Here is a 16,407-nt window from a genome sequence, read left to right as displayed (position 1 = left end):
TCCATGTATATGATGACTTCCATGCATTTTGTGGTCGGTATCCCCCCCGCTTACGGTTAACATTAGGTCATTTTAATTCCCCATGCGACTTACCCTGCATGTGCGTTGTCTCCTGGTAGTCTGCGCTGTCCTGTCCTTGAATCCCTGTGACGATCTCCTCAGCGATGACGGCTGCGACCATCTCCTCCATGTTGTCCAGGGCCTCCTGGTGTGCTGGACTCCCCACCTCCTGTCTGCAGTGCTGCCTTCCTGTTCCTGGCCATCTTTTCCTTGGTCCTGCGCTTGCAGTCATGCCAGAGTTTCTTGCACTCGATAACTGTTCTGTGTACTTCAGCCACACTGTTAATCTTGTAGACAATTTGTTGCCATATAGTATCTCTCCTACTGATTGGCAACTTTGATGTGACAAACAGTTGGCGCTGGTGTTACGTCACCTCTTTAACCAGAATTTCTTGTTCCTCTGCACTGAAGCGACACTTTCGTTTCTTCTTAAAAGTGTCCTGTTTCTTGTGTGGGTCCTCCAGGCTGGTTCCTGGTCTGCTGTCATCTTCCTGGGGTCTGTGGTGGCATACCACAATACATGTGACGTGAAGGTGGGGCATAGGCCTGGGAGAATGCCCATCTGAAAGTCTGGATCAATGAACAGGAAACAAGATCACAATGTGAAATCATCACAAGGCAGGCATGTCACATCACCAATGCCACAACACAGACACACTATTTGTACCCTATTTCATTGCAGAGGACGATGGATCTCCTGCGGATATGCCTGTCCAGGACTACCCTGATGACATGGATGACGAGCTGACAAACATCAGCCACCAGACCCTCCAAGATGTCCATGGAACCCTCCAGACCCCACCTTCAGTCACAAGGAGGAGCACAGAACAAGCAGCCATCACAGAGGACCCACCCACCACCCCAATTGTAAGACCTGCCAGCTCCAATACAGCTGAGGACACAGATACCAGCTTTGAAAGAACTGTAGTCGGAGTACAGTGGGAGCTGGCCAAGGAGGTGCGGTATGAATGCAAAATATGGCAGCCAGCTTTGAGTGGATGCGTTTGTGCATGATGTCATCTGCAGATCAGGCAGCAGCCATGCAAGCGCTAACATCCATCCTGCAAGGACTACAACAAACTGTAAAGGAATTCACCACTGCAGTAAGGGAGTTGCCACAACACCTCGCACCCCAAACCTTCCACTGCATGCACAAATGTAATCATGACCCCCTCAGGGCTGACCTGGCTGCCTACCATCGTGATGTGGCTGCTACTCTTAAGAACCAGCAGATCCTCCTTGCAGAAGTACTGCCCTTAAGACCCTCACAGGTAGCAGCTACCAGGATGTCTGACTCCACGTCTTCAAACACTGAAGTGTGTGTTGCCCCTTCACAACCACCACCACCAAGGACAGAGGAGGCAACACATCCATCAGAAGAAGAAGACATGGAACAGATAACCTTCACACGTAAAAGTACCCGGAAGCACTAGTCCCTGCCACATGGCCACCTATTACCAAAGTCCTGCGCTTTGTAACATGCCATTCTTGCAACTGTACTCAACGACTGTTCTGCAAACCACTGTATATCTTGTCAGCCTGCCTTGTGATTGTCTCTCACTTACTCATTAGCAAATCCTGTCCCTCTGCACTGTCTGACACATCACCCCAGCATGTCAAATGCATTTTCCTTTAGCATTTGTGTAGGATCACAATGGAAGATGTCACTATAATGGACTCACAATCATGGACAATGTACATATAGCACTACGGCACTTTTAAATAAATAGCACTTCCACAACCACTTTGTCTCTGTGTAATGTGACACATCAACCATGCAATAGACCACTGAATTTTGCCTCCTGTCAAATTACATAGCTTGTCAATACAACTGTCCTGAAATAATGTAGTCTGCTAACTATGCACAGTGGCCTGGATTCTATCATACTCTGCCCTTCCTGAGGGTAATATCTGATGAAAAGAGAAACCATACACCATAATGCTGTATTGGACAGAATAATGCTTCCTCAAGGGACATCTAAGCCATTAAATAGTGCCTGCAAAATCTTGCCTCCATGCAAAACTAATACATATAACATTGCCCACAAATCTAAGCGAACAGTCACCAAACTGCACGAATAGAGGTGTCTGAGTTTACATCCAAATGAGTAATCATGCTGAACAGTGTAACAAATGATCTATGTGAGTCATGAACATGATACTACAAGAGTGCTTACTACCACTCACCTTATAAGGGTTTCCTTGAACATCAGACTGCAGTCAGACATAACACAGTGTCCCCAATACCAAATCTGGAAGCACTGTATGTGACATAGAAAACACACTTATTAAAAAAAAAAAACATATTGGGATCCATAGTAACTGTGATTGGTGGTTGCAATGAATGGTTCTTTGCAATGTTGCTTTGCGGTAGCTGCCAATGTTACAGATACATTTGGATTTGATTGTAGCATAGGACACAAATTGTAATACAAAAGAAATCATGTACACTCATGCCAAGGCCCAGATCTACAAGCATGTCACACATACTGTAAAGGGTTTACTCCATATTTATTAAACTGTAAAAACAGAAGAGAAAACTCAGGGAAAAGCCTTACCTACCCTAATCTTCCTTAACTACTCATTACCCACAACTGTCCCTAACTAACCTAAGCTAAACTTACTTACCACATGTAACTAAACGTTCTAAACATCAACCCCCCACCCCCCTTATGAGACGGGACACATGGAGGACAACAGATACTAACCTAAATACATACTATCCTATACTAAACAAATACATATATATATATATATATTTTTTTTTATATATTTTTTTTTATCAAAACACAAGAACCCCAACATTGACCCCCACCCACACACTCAAAAAGAAACAGTAGAAATAATCAGGACCCCCCACCGCCCCCCTCACTAACACTAACTAAACTAACATCCTATACTAACCTAACACTAAGGGGCATATTTATACTCCGTCTGCGCCGAATATGCGTCAAAATTTTTTACGCACAGTCAGCGCAAACCTTGCCCCATATTTAAATTTTTATGCCCGCGGATGTAAAAATTCCACTGTGTGCGTAATTTTTTGGATGCAGCAACCCGCCTTGCGTTAATCATATGCAAGGTAGGCGTTCTCGTCCCAAAAATTACTTAAACGGCTGTGCGTCGTATTTATGCTTTCGGGCAAAAATGACACACGGCCGGGAGGCGGAGCCGGAAAATGACGCACAGCCCGATTTGCGTCAACATTTAACACCTGGGTCAGGGCAGGCGTTAAAATGGGGCAAACACACCTGTATTTAATCAGAACACACAGAAGCAACAGCAGAGCAGCAGAGCAGCAAAAGGGAGACATGGAGGTGATTCTTATCCAGCGTGCACGCAGACGCTGAGCCCAGCAGCAACAACAGCAGCTACCACAACACCAGCAGGGACCCCAAAGGCAGTGTAGAAGGCAGGAGAGGATATTCCGCCCCAGAACAACCCTTCATGGCCTCAGGGAACATGACATCATCCAGAGGTACAGGTTGAACTGGCAGGCCATTCAGCAGCTGCTGCCCAACATTGAGCCGCAGTTGGCACGCACTTTGCTGACACCCCGCATCATCCCAACAGAAACCAAGCTGCTTGCCGTACTTCACATGCTGGCAAGTGGCTCTTTTCAAACAACAGGTGCCCTGGTTGCCAGAATATCACAGCCATCATTCTCTGCCTTTTTGCCCAAAGTACTGGATGCTGTCATCGGACTCACACCCCGCCACATCTGCTTCCCTAATATATATCCTGTACATTTCACCGTTGAAGGACAATAGCAGAGGACCACACATATTTCACACATACATGTTGAAAACATGGTTCATCGCAGCATATGGCTCACAACTAAGACACCATCACTCAATAAGGGGAAAACAATCCTCATACATGAGGCAGTGGATGTGCTTTTGCATCAGTAACAGGAATGTCTGACCAGACCCTTGACAGCAGTAAGTCCAACTGGATCCAATATTTGCAAGGACTATCTGTGACCAGAGTTCCATAGAAGCAGTACATAGACAGCACAAGTGCCACACATATGAGCAGCATTGCGCACATGACATGTCAGCCCATTTCCTAACTCCTGACACACCCATGCACCTGGTCACAACCCACCTGTCTGAAGAGGTCCCTGGAATAGTAAGATGTGTACCCCGATATTCCCTCCTCCACACACACAGCTTGTCAATAGCAATCCAGTATGCTACACCCTTTCCTATGGTATACCATTGTCATAGAATATCTGACTGCACGGATGTCAGGTCAATTAATACACTGGCTTCTAGTTTCCAAGCCCTGTTAGCACCTGTAGATTGCTTCCCGTGAGAAAATGTCTGTTGGCCATTAGAATGCAAATATCACCTACAGGACTTGTGAGAAACTGATGCAGCCCACACCTGTGATCACCTCCATGCACACCACCCATTTCAACAAGCCCTGCCCCTGCTGATGCCTGGAACAGCATAGGAGTTGCCCTTTTGTCAAATACACCGTTAAGCATTGCTACTAATTAGGCCGTGTAACGCAGCCCGTGGGTTCATTTGTCACCTTCAAAAACACAGGACATACACAGTTTTACATGTCAACTGTCTTATTCTTCCTCCGACCAGTCTTAGTCAGATCATTGATTATGTAACTTGTTAAACTGCTGGATCCTGATTCACCCTGCATCCTGTTAGCCTGACTGGCATCTGTCTGTGCGTTACCCTAAAGCATCCCTGTGGCTACATATGTACCACACTTGCGTTAGAAAACTTCTCATTCCTCAGAGGGTATTTGGGCATGTGCTTCATCAGTGCATACACAAATACATTGTATAGCATCATCTGCCTTTTAACTGTACCATATGAGTTAAATCCTCTGTGAAAAGCAAAATTCATGGCCCATCCCTTGTTTGGGTCTCATTTATGCATGAATGACAAAGTATGACAGTGTCCCAGGGCCGTATGCAGGGATTGGGTACGGGACCTACAGCAGAACCAGCAACCTCTGATAATGTCCATGAAAAATCCACACATGTCAGGACCCTGACAGTTCATACACAGAATTACATTGCTCACACCATATTGATGGGCCGTGTGTGGTGAATAGCTGCGAGAATAATCAGCACAGAGGCTATGATGTTCCCAGATGCAGTGGGATTTGCAGAGGCTAACCTGTGTACAAATGTTGTAATGACACCTGCCGGAATATGACACCTGAGACATTATCTCACTCAGCACACCAAGGTTGCCCTGTTGACTGTCTCATTACACGTCTTCAGTGACAGGGTGGGACCATCCCCATGTAGGTTCTCATGTCCACATCTACTTTACTCACATTGATCAACAATGGATACTCAGTAGATACAGGAATAGCTGCCACTGACTCATGATGAGTCATGGACCTAACTGTGACAATTTGCACCCCCAAAAATATACAGGCTCAACATTGGACCACACACATGAACAAGACACCTATGTGCAATTGATCACTGGAAATATGTGGACACGTGCTGCCTCGTCTGCTGGTCCACCACAGCCACTGGAGAGGTGTGGCTCAGTTATATGACCTCAACTGTGGTGTCATCATACATTTGTGGTTCACCTTTGGCTGTCTGGGCCAACTACATGGTACCCACTTCCTCAATGCATGTGTCTGACTCACTGTGGGATTCACCAACAAGTGCCTAGGAAGCAGTTTCCAAAAATCTAGGACATAGGATGTTGAAAATGTGGACCATTGACATGAACAAGCGTCTGCCATCTATCTGGTGCATGCTTTGTCATATGTGGTGTCTGAGGTACCCTAAATCTTGAAGTGCACATAACGGATGTTGCTACATGTATGACTAACACAAATGTCCTCTCTCAGTTCCACAATGACTTGCATCTAAGGTTTGGACACATTGACTTCACATTTATACAAGCATATGTGCAATAATGCATCATGTGATGCACACACACTTGGTCAACAAATACATTAGTTGCCACAGCACACACATTGAGCCATAGGCATTGAGGTATTGTACATATGTGTGTCACATTGTTATCCTCTCCTGATGCCAAACATGCCCAATTTGTGCAATACATATATGTAGGCCACAAATATGGCCATCTAGTGCGTCAGCCAACTGTCAAAATACTGTGAAGGAAGTAGCGGGTCATGGTCCGCTGCAGTATGATGTCACACATGTGAACATACACCATCAACACCATAGTGGGTGCCATCAGCCTATCTCTGATGTGTCCCAAATGTAACATAACATAAAAACTGAAAAAATGCCCAATACCAGTTCATGCACTGAAATGTTGACGTTGCTAGTGTTATGCGTCATTTTCTTTCCACCAATACAGATTTTGCATCATATTTTGTGACGCACAGGAGAGAACATTAGGCCGCATCCAAATCATTGTACAGACTATTTACTACTATTTGGATGCGGGCTAATTTTCACTCCTGTGCGTCGAAAATGATGACGCACAAACTGAATGCATGAAAAAATATGACGCATAATGTGAAAAACGGCAGACATTTTATTCAGCAAGTGATGTAATAGGATATCCTGTTTACAGATCATGTACAGTGGGTGTACTTTCAGTTTGCAGTCTGTGAATTTTCTAGACTGTGTTGCTGTGATGAGAGTGGTGTCCATTGATCTTGTGCTTTGGTGTCCTGTGTGCTGTCTCAATTGTCAATTTGTGAAATAAATATTGTTGGTGTATAGTGTCCTACGGTGTTTTGTGTACATTTGTCCAGTTTTCTAGTGTTTTTGTTGTTTGTGGGACCCTGTTGTGGGTAGTGCTAGTTTGGGGATAGTTGGGCTCCTTTAGTGGTTAAGTTTACTTTTCTTCTGTTTTTGTACCCCTTCTTTCCCCCTTTTCCCCCTTCTATTTCTTTAACCCCTATTCCCCTTCTCATTTGCACAATGTCTGGTAGGACACGTCTTGGCAGGATGGGTGAAGAGGAGTTGGGGGGCTTCATGTGGCTTGTGTGCCATTTCATGCCAGGCAGGGGGCAGGGTGATACAGGGGTATCACACTGAGGCACGCAGAATCCGGTGGGGAAAGGTGTTGCATCACCTGCAGCGTGTGCATGCCAGCCACAGGAGTGTCCACCAGCTGGAGCACCGGTGGGCTGACCTCATCACCAGGGAGCAGGGTCTCTTTGACCACCTGGGAATCATGATTGGTGGCACTGTTGGTGAGTACTAATCATGTAAATGTGCACGATTAAATGCTCTGTAGTGTACAATATCTGCCAGCTAACATGCTACATACAGGGTCATTGATGCACTATGGAAGGGATCACAATTGCTAGCTGTCAGGTAGCACGTGCTCTGCAAACTTACAGGATACATTTCCATTAAGTAAATTGGTGCTGCCTTTGTGTCAGACAACGAAACAAAATAGGAGCCAATCATGCCTATATAGGCCACATTTGCCAGAGAAGTAAAGATGTACTAAAATATTGGCTAACTTTGTTGACGCAATAGCTAGACTGACTTTAGAATCACTACATGATACAGAAAATGAGTGCTGGCATCACGTCAATTGATGATAGCAAAGTGGCCCAGACATATGTCTCATGTGAGTCTGGTGAATGTGGAAGGAAAGCGTTCACCGAAGTTCTATGAATGTTAGGGATTATTGTGGTCCTTCATCTTTTTGGATACATGTCAGATCAGGATTTGAAAACATTGTGAAAAGGTGTAAGGTGCCCTCAGCCAACATCTTAGACTGGTATTTGGAGTGAGTTGTGCCACATTCCAATTAGGGATGGCAGTCCAAAGGTATGCACATGGCTTCACATCTCCATGGTTGGTGCAAATCACCATTACAGGGCCACATCAAATGAAGAAATTGTAACAACATGAGGGCTTACAAAAGTCCCTGCCCCTCTGTACATTGTACCTTTGTGTATGAACTGTGTCATGGCCACATAGGCTTTTTGACTGGTAATGCAGTCCTCAAGTAACCAGTTTTTGGATGTCTCTCTTGGATGCACATGAGGAGACGATTACACTCCATATTTTTTTCTGGTCACTGATGGCGGGGCATGTTTGCCACCACGTGATAGTTAGGGCCACTGCATGTGTGCAGATATGTGTGTAACTGTCACAGGAGACCCATGCTATGTACATGTTGGCCGTGATATGTCAGATGCAGTATCATCATGTCAGAATGGCTGTGATTCCTTATTCAGCCTACACATTGTATATGTCTTTGAAATTGTTGGTCAGTGCACAGATTCTGAGCACATTTCCTCCTTCCATGCCTTACAGGTGGACCGGCACCCTACACTGTGGGAGAGGTGGCTACATTTGAGGACCCCGACCACTCCAGTAAGTGTTGATATGTCTGTTATGTGTTGTGTTTGCTGGTTATGTGTGATGGACTCCTGTGTGTTGAACGCATAGCAAGGTGTGATGCGTTGGCCAATCATTTGTCTTGTTCCATGAGTGGGATTTCAGTTTCTCAAATGTTTTGAGTTGGCCAATGCGTATCCTATCGTATTATCTAGGGATTGTAGGTCATTCCTGTAGGCCCCACAATGAGTACTGGGGTGAGTCATGTGGATGGCACTTGTATCAACAAGAGTCGCACTGGAAGTCAGCTCAGATTTAGTCAGCCTGTCAGACCCACATGCTCCCAGATTGGTACAGCAAATTGCTTTCCAATAGACTTTTGCTTCCCTATTTACCAAGGTACTTATTAAACTGTAGGTATAACTTCCTAGCAGCATGTACTTCCACATGTAGTGCTACATGTATGTGGAACTTGAGTGCAATGGCCTAGGTGTGCATGCTAATCATGATCATGGGTGTTCTTGCAACTCTGTGTCTGGTGTAAGTCATGCCTTACTGGAAGTATATGTTGTGTACCAAGCTCTGCATTTCCTAACATGTGTGGCGCTATGATTGGTCAAGGGTTTGCAGACTCCTAAATGTTGATAGACCTTACCTGTGGTGTGTGTGTAGAGCCAAACACGTATGGAGTTTTCTATACACTCCTCGGTGTCCATGTTGTTTGGAATTGTTAGATGTTTCTCCACCCCCCACCCTCAAACACAGGCATGGGTTTGTGAATAGGGTACCTAGGACTGATGCCACCAGTATGTTACACATACATGTGAATAAGTGACTGTTTGGTCGGAACCTAGTATACACACTCAGGTATGGCACATGGGTAATATACTGGCAAGTCCTGTTACAACTTGCAGACCATGTGGCTTTAGTTTTGCATTCCGTACACTGACATCTGTAGCCCAGGTATTGGCGGAGGATATGCAGCATGATTGTTAGCTGATAACTGGCAGAACTCAGATGGCAAGTCAATGCCAGTTGTTTCCCATCTTGTAGGTTTTGGATGTGCTATGTGTGATGTGACCTTTGTAGGCTGGCTTGCCATGTACTTACTCAGGGACATTCAATGATCCGTATTGTGATATGAGTTGTTACAAGTACAGTAGATGTATTGTCTGATTGACTTCTTGTGCCATATCACACAATGCAGGTCCTAATGTAAATTATTTGCATTTGCATTCATAGCTGCAAACATGACTCCAGACCAGGTCCGTGAGTTCCAGCGGCAGGCATGAGATACCAGCACATCCTGCTGGTAGAGTCGGGGTTCAGGTGGATGGCCCATCGATACCGCCATGAACGGGCCTCCGGGGCAAGGAGGGCCTTCCCACAGGGTGGCCCCACTTTGCCCACCACAGCCACCACCAGCATAACCACCACTTCAAGTCAGGTGGCCCCACCCACAGCTGGGACTGTTGTCCCTACATCTGCCGTACTTCCAGGCCCCAGCATTGCAACAGGTGCAGGACAGTCCACTGGCCTTGGCTCCACACACGCACAGACCTCCTCCGCCGGTACCCAGACTGCCCCAGCTCCATCAGTTGACCCTGCAGCATTCCACGAAATGGAACGGAAGATGGACCATGTGTTGCGGAAGTTAAGCAATCTGAGCCGGGATGTTCGCCACATTAACAGGCGTGTGAAGTCCATAAAGAGGACCCTCTGGAGGGCCAACCTCTAGACTGTTATGACAATGGACATGATTCCCTCCCCTCCCTCCTCTTTCCTTGTTCTCATACTTAGTGGGCTTAGTGTTAGGTTAGTATAGCCTGTTAGTTTAGCTAGTGTTAGTGGGTGGGGGGTCCTGATTCTTTATATTTTTACTTATTAAGTGTGTGGTTGGGGGTCTATGTTGGGGTTCTTGTGTGTTTGATAAAAAAAAAAAGAAATACAAAGAAATATATGTTTGTTTAGGATAGTATAGTATGTGTTTAGGTTAGTATGTGTTGTCCTCCATGTATCCCGTCTCATAAGGGGGTGGGGTTGATGTTTAGAACGTTTTGTTACATGTCCTAAGTAAGTTTATCTTAGGTTAGTTAGGGACAGTTGTGGGTAAGGAGTAGTCAGGGTAAATTAGGGTAGGTAAGACTTTTCCCTCAGTTTCCTCTTCTGTGATTAGCATTTAATAAATATATAGTTAATCCTTTACAGTATGTGTTAACTGCTACTTGATCTGTGATTAGCATTTAATAAATATATAGTTAATCCTTTACAGTATGTGTTAAATGCTACTTGATCATGGCCTTGGAATTAGTGTACACGAATGTTGTTCTATTACATTTGTGTCCTATGCTACAAACAAAGTCCAACTGAGCTGTAAGATTGGCAGCTACCCCAAAGCTACCTTGCAAAGTTTCCACCATTCATTGCAACCACCAATGACAGTTAATATGGATCCCAACCTGTTTCTGTCGATAAGTATGTTTTCTACGTCACAAACAGTGCTTCCAGACTTGGTATTGGGGGAACAGTTTTAGGTCTGACTGCAGTGTGATGTTCAAGGACACCCTTATCAGATGAGTTCTCGTAAGCACTCTTGTATTTGTGTCTTCATGACTCACATTGATCATTTGTGACACAGTTCAGCATGATTACCTATTTGGATGTAAACTCAGACAGCTTCATTCATGCAGTTTTTGTAGTGTTTGCTTAGATTTGTGTGCAATCTTATTTGTGTTAGTATTGCATGGTGACAACATTTTGCGGCCACTATTTGATGACTTAGAGATCCCTTGAGGAAGCATTATTCTGTCCGACACAGCATGATGGTGTATGGTTTCTCGGTTCATCAGATATGTCCCACAGGAAGGGCAGAGTATGATGCAATCATGGCCACTGTGCAGATTTATCTGACTACATAATATCAGGACAGTTGTATTGACAAGCTACGTAATTTGACAGTAGGCACATTTCTGTTATCTACTGCACAGTTGATATGTCACATTACCCAGAGACAGATTTGTTATGTAAGTGCTATTTATTGAAAAGTGCTGTAGTGCTATATGTACATTGTCCATGATTGTGAGTCCATTATAGTGACATCTTACATTGTGATTCTACACAAGGGGTTAAGGAAATGCTTTTGACATGCTGGGGTGATGTTTCAGACAGTGCAGAGGGACAGGATTTGCCAATGAGTAGGAGAGAGACAATCACTGGGCAGGCTGACAAGATATACAGTGGTAAGCAGAACAGTCATTAGGTAGAGTTGTTGTAAGACTGGCATGGTACAAAGCTCAGGACCTTGGTAATAGTTGGCCATGTGGCAGGGACTAGTGCTTCCGGGTACTTTTCCGTGTGAATGTGATCTATTCCATGTCTTCTTCTTCTGATGTGTATGTTGCCTCCTCTGTCCTTGTTGGTGGTGGTTGTGAAGGGGCAACACACACCTCAGTGTTAGAAGACGTGGAATCAGACATCCCGGTCACTGCTACCTGTGAATGTCTTAAGGGCAGTACTGCAGCAAGGAGCATCTGCTGATTATTAAGAATAGCAGCCGCATCACAATGGTAGGCAGCCAGGTTGCCACGAGGGGTTTAATGTTGCATTCGTGCACGCGTTGACAGGATTGCTGTTGTAGGTGTTGGGTCAACTGTATTACAGCTGTGCTGATTTCCTTCAGACTTTTTTGTTGTTCCTGCAAGATAGATGTTAGCGCTTGCATAGTTGCTGCCTGATCTGCAGATGACATCATGCACAAGAGCACCCCCTCAAGGCTGGCTGTCATAGTTTGCATCCCCACCCGCACCTCCTTGGCCAGCTCCCGCTGTACCCCAACTACAGTTCTCTCAAAGCTGGTGCCTGTGTCGTCTGAGTCCTCAGCTGTATTGGAGATGACAGGTCTTACAATTGGGGTGGTGGGTGGATCCTCTGCAATGCTGCTTGTTCTGTGTTCCTCCTTGTGACTGAAGGTGGGGCCTGGTAGGTTTCAAGGACCTTTTGGATAGTCTCCTGGGGAATGTTTATCAGCTCGTCATCCATGTCATCAGGGTAATCTGGGACAGGCATATCTGCAGGAGATCCATCTTCCTCTGCAATGAAACAGGTTACAATTAGTGTGTCTGTGTTGTGGCATGAGTGATGTGACATGCCTGCCTTGTGATGAATTCATATTGTGATCTTGTTTCGTGTTCATTGCTCCAGTCCTTCAGATGGGCATTCTCCCAGGCCTATGGCCCACCTGCATGTCACATGTATGTTATTAAGTTATTAGACTTGTCGGCATCATCTCTTCTAGGTGTTGGTTTTGGCCAAATAGTGAATTGCCACCTTCTTGTCCTACTCAACCCTCCATCTACATCCATTCTCATGGTGAGACCTTTCACTGGCTGTGGGTGTTCTGATGGCACTGGCAGCACACTTAACAATCTGGACCTCCCCCAATCTCTGATCTTTCACATCCACTTAAATGTATTTGACATGTAGCATATCCTATGCATAACAATGTTATGACACAATATGGATGTTGTGATTGGTAATGTGTACTGCTGAGGTTGGAGAATGTGTGGTACATTGGATTGCCCTGATTGTCGTAGCAGTGCCCTATTTCCTCCTCTGACTGTGCAGGTTTATGTCAGTGACCAGTTACATGTGCCCCCCCTCAATTCTGTTGTCTGAGCAGTATGACATTTGGGATGTTACATTGTGACCCAGGCACAAGATGGACCCTGACTTATGCAGCATGGGTATGTCCTTAGTGCTTTGTAGCTCCTTTGTTGTTGAAATTGGCTGATGTTTGCAACAACTATTGGCATTGACATTTGACAGTACTGGGGCCTTTGTCTTTTTTCAGGGGATTGTTGAAGTTGTCATCCTCAACCCCCTAATTTAGGTGTGTATGATCCATGGGGAGGTTACTGCCATTGGCTACTTGTGCTGCACACAGAGTGGAAGTGGTAGTGGCAACTGTTGTCGCAGTTACATTCCAGTTGTCGGTATGGCTAGAGGTTGTTAATAGGGCCCTAGTTAATGTAGGGGGTATGGTGGCTGACGTGTGCCGGGATGTCAGTTTGACGTTGTGGCCTTCCCTCCTGGCGTGGATTTCCCTTTGCTCCATTGTTGGCATGACAGCATGCCCCCATGGGACTGTTGTTGGTGTAGTGTAATGGTGTGCCCCAGCTTCTGTCTGGTCAGGCCATGCCCCCATGCTGTGCCCCTTTACCCATGCCACTCGATGTATATGATGATTTACATGCAATGTGTAGTAGGTATTCCCTCCCACGGTTGCAGTTGACATTAGTGCATTTCAATTCCCCATGCGACTTACCCTGCATGTGCGTTGTCTCCTGGTAGTGTGCGCTGACCTGTCCTTGAATCCCTGCGACCATCTCTTCCATGTGGTCCAGGGCCTCCTGGTGTACTGGACTCCCACCTCCAGTCTGCAGTGCTGCCTTCCTGTTCTTGGCCATCTTTTCCTTGGTCCTGCGCTTGCAGTCATGCCAGCTTTTCTTGCACTCGATAACTGTTCTGCGTACTTCAGCCACACTGTTGATCTTGTCAACAATTTGTTGCCATATTGCCTCTGTCCTACTAATTGGCAACTTTGAGGTGACAAACCGTTGGTGCTGGTGTTCCGTCACCTCTTTAACCAGAATTTCCTTCTCCTCTGCACTAAAGCGACACATTCTTTTCTTCTTCTCCCTGTCCTGGGCCTTGTGTGTGTCCTCCTGGCTGGTTCCTGGTTTGTTGTCATCTTCCTGGGGTCTCTCAAAGCTTCTGGGATCCACTTTGGCTCTCCTTTGCACATTTTGCTGTGTTTGCGCTGCATTTTGACGCAATGGCCCCTATCTGGTTTGCAGCGTCGTAAACCGGATCAAAGTCATTTTTGCAGCGTTAACGTCATTTTTCTTTACAACGTGACACATTGGTTTGAGTAAAAAAAAATGTCTCACACCAGTGGTTCGCGCCGCCGTGCGTCAAAGTATAAATTTGACGCCTGAGCAGCGCTAAGAAATGGCGTTAGCTGGAGTAAAAAAAATTGGCCATACTTTTTTTGCGCCGCATTAACGTCATTTTTTGATGCAAAAGTGGGGCAAACTTACAAAATATTGGCCCTTATTTATACTTTTTGGTGCAAAACTGCACTAACTCAGTTTTGCACCAAAAAGTTTAGCACCGGCTTGCACCATTTCTGTGCACCAGCCGGGCACCATATTTACTGAATTGTGCAAGCCGGTGCAAAGGGTAGGCTAGAGTAATAAAAAAATTGCTTTATTCGGGTGGGGCTGGCGGTATAGAAGAAGGGGGTTTAGCACCAAAAAATGACTTTAAGGCACGTTAGAGTAAAAAAAAAATTACTCTAACCATATTAGCGTCATTTTATGGTGCTAAACCTTCCATGCCACATGACTCCTGCCTTAAAAAAGGCAGGAGTCATGCCCACAACCCCAATGACCGGCACAGGGAACAAGGGTCCCCTGGGCATGGCCATTGCACCCTGTGGATGTGTGGGGGCCCATTTCAGGGACCCCATGGCACTTTAAAAAATAAAGCGCAATACTTACCTGTACTTATCTGTACTTACCTGGGATGGGGTCCCCCATCCTCTGCAGTTACTCTGGTGTGGGTGGGGGTGCCCCTGGGGCCGGGGGAGGGCACCTGTGGGCTTATTCCATAGTGTTCTACCATGGAAATAGGCCCACAGGTCCCCTAACACCTGCCCTGACCCAGGAGTTAAAAAACGGGGCAAAGCAAGCTTTGCACCATTTTTTTACCCCTCCTCCCTCCCGTGCACCATTTTTGCACAGGAGTATAAATATGACGTTAAGGCCATAGAGTCATTTTTTGCATAGGAACGTCTACCTTGCTTCTCATTAAGGCAAGGTAGGTTTCCACTTCCCAAAAATTACTTTAACTCCATAAATTTGGCGCTAGACGGGTCTAGCACCAAAGTATAAATATGGAGTTCGTTTTGCACCCACCCACCATCACAATTGTACGATCTGCCAGCTCCAACCCAGCTGAGGACTCTGACGACACTGGCACCAGCTTTGAGAGAACTGTATTTGGAGTACTGCGTGAGCTGGCCAAGGAGGTGCGGTGGGGATGGAAAATATGGCAGCGAGGGGTGCGTTTGTGCATGATGTCAACTGCAGAACAGGTAGCAGCCATGCAAGGGCGAACATCAATCTTGCATGAACTTGAAAAAAGTGTGAAGGAAATCAGCACAGCTGTAAGAGAGTTGACACAACACCTCCAACAACAATCCTGTCAACACGTGCACGAATGCAATATTGACCCCCTCAGGGCTGACCTGGCTGCCTACCACAGTGATGTGGCTGCTATACTTAAGAACCAGCAGCTCCTCCTTGCGGCAGTACTGCCCTTAATAGCCCCACAGTTAGCAGCTACCGGGATGTCTGACTCCACGTCTTCAAACACTGAGTTGTGTGTTGCCCCTTCACAACCACCACCACCAAGGGCAGAGGAGACAACACACACATCAGAAGATGAAGACATGGAACAGATCACCTTCACCCCTACGAGTACCCGGTAGCACTAGTCCCTGCCACATGGCCATGTATAACCAAGGTCCTGTGGTTTGTAACATGCCAGTCTTGCAACAACTGCTCACAAGCACTGTTCTCCATCCCACTGTTTATCTTGCCACCCTGCCCTGTGATTGTCTCTCACTAACTCATTGGCAAATCCTGTCACTCTGCACTGTCTGACACTTCACCCCACCATGTCCAATGACATGTCCTTTTGCGCTTGTGTAGGATCACAATGGTAGGTGTCACACTAATGGACTCACAATCATGGACAATGTACATATAACACTACAGCACTTTAAAATAAATAGCACTTACAAAACACCTTTGTCTCTGTGTAATGTGACACATCAACCGTGATGGAGATCAGTGATGTTTACCTCAGGTCAATGATTATAGAATGTCAATACAACTGCCCTGAAAGAATGTTGGCTGATAACTATGCACTGTGGTCTGGATTGTACCATCATCTGCCCTACCTGAGGGTTAATTATGAGGGAAATAGAAACTATACAGTATAAT

Source organism: Pleurodeles waltl, chromosome 12 (assembly GCF_031143425.1).
Source record: "Pleurodeles waltl isolate 20211129_DDA chromosome 12, aPleWal1.hap1.20221129, whole genome shotgun sequence".
Lineage (NCBI taxonomy): Eukaryota > Metazoa > Chordata > Amphibia > Caudata > Salamandridae > Pleurodeles > Pleurodeles waltl.
This window is presented reverse-complemented; position numbering follows the sequence as displayed.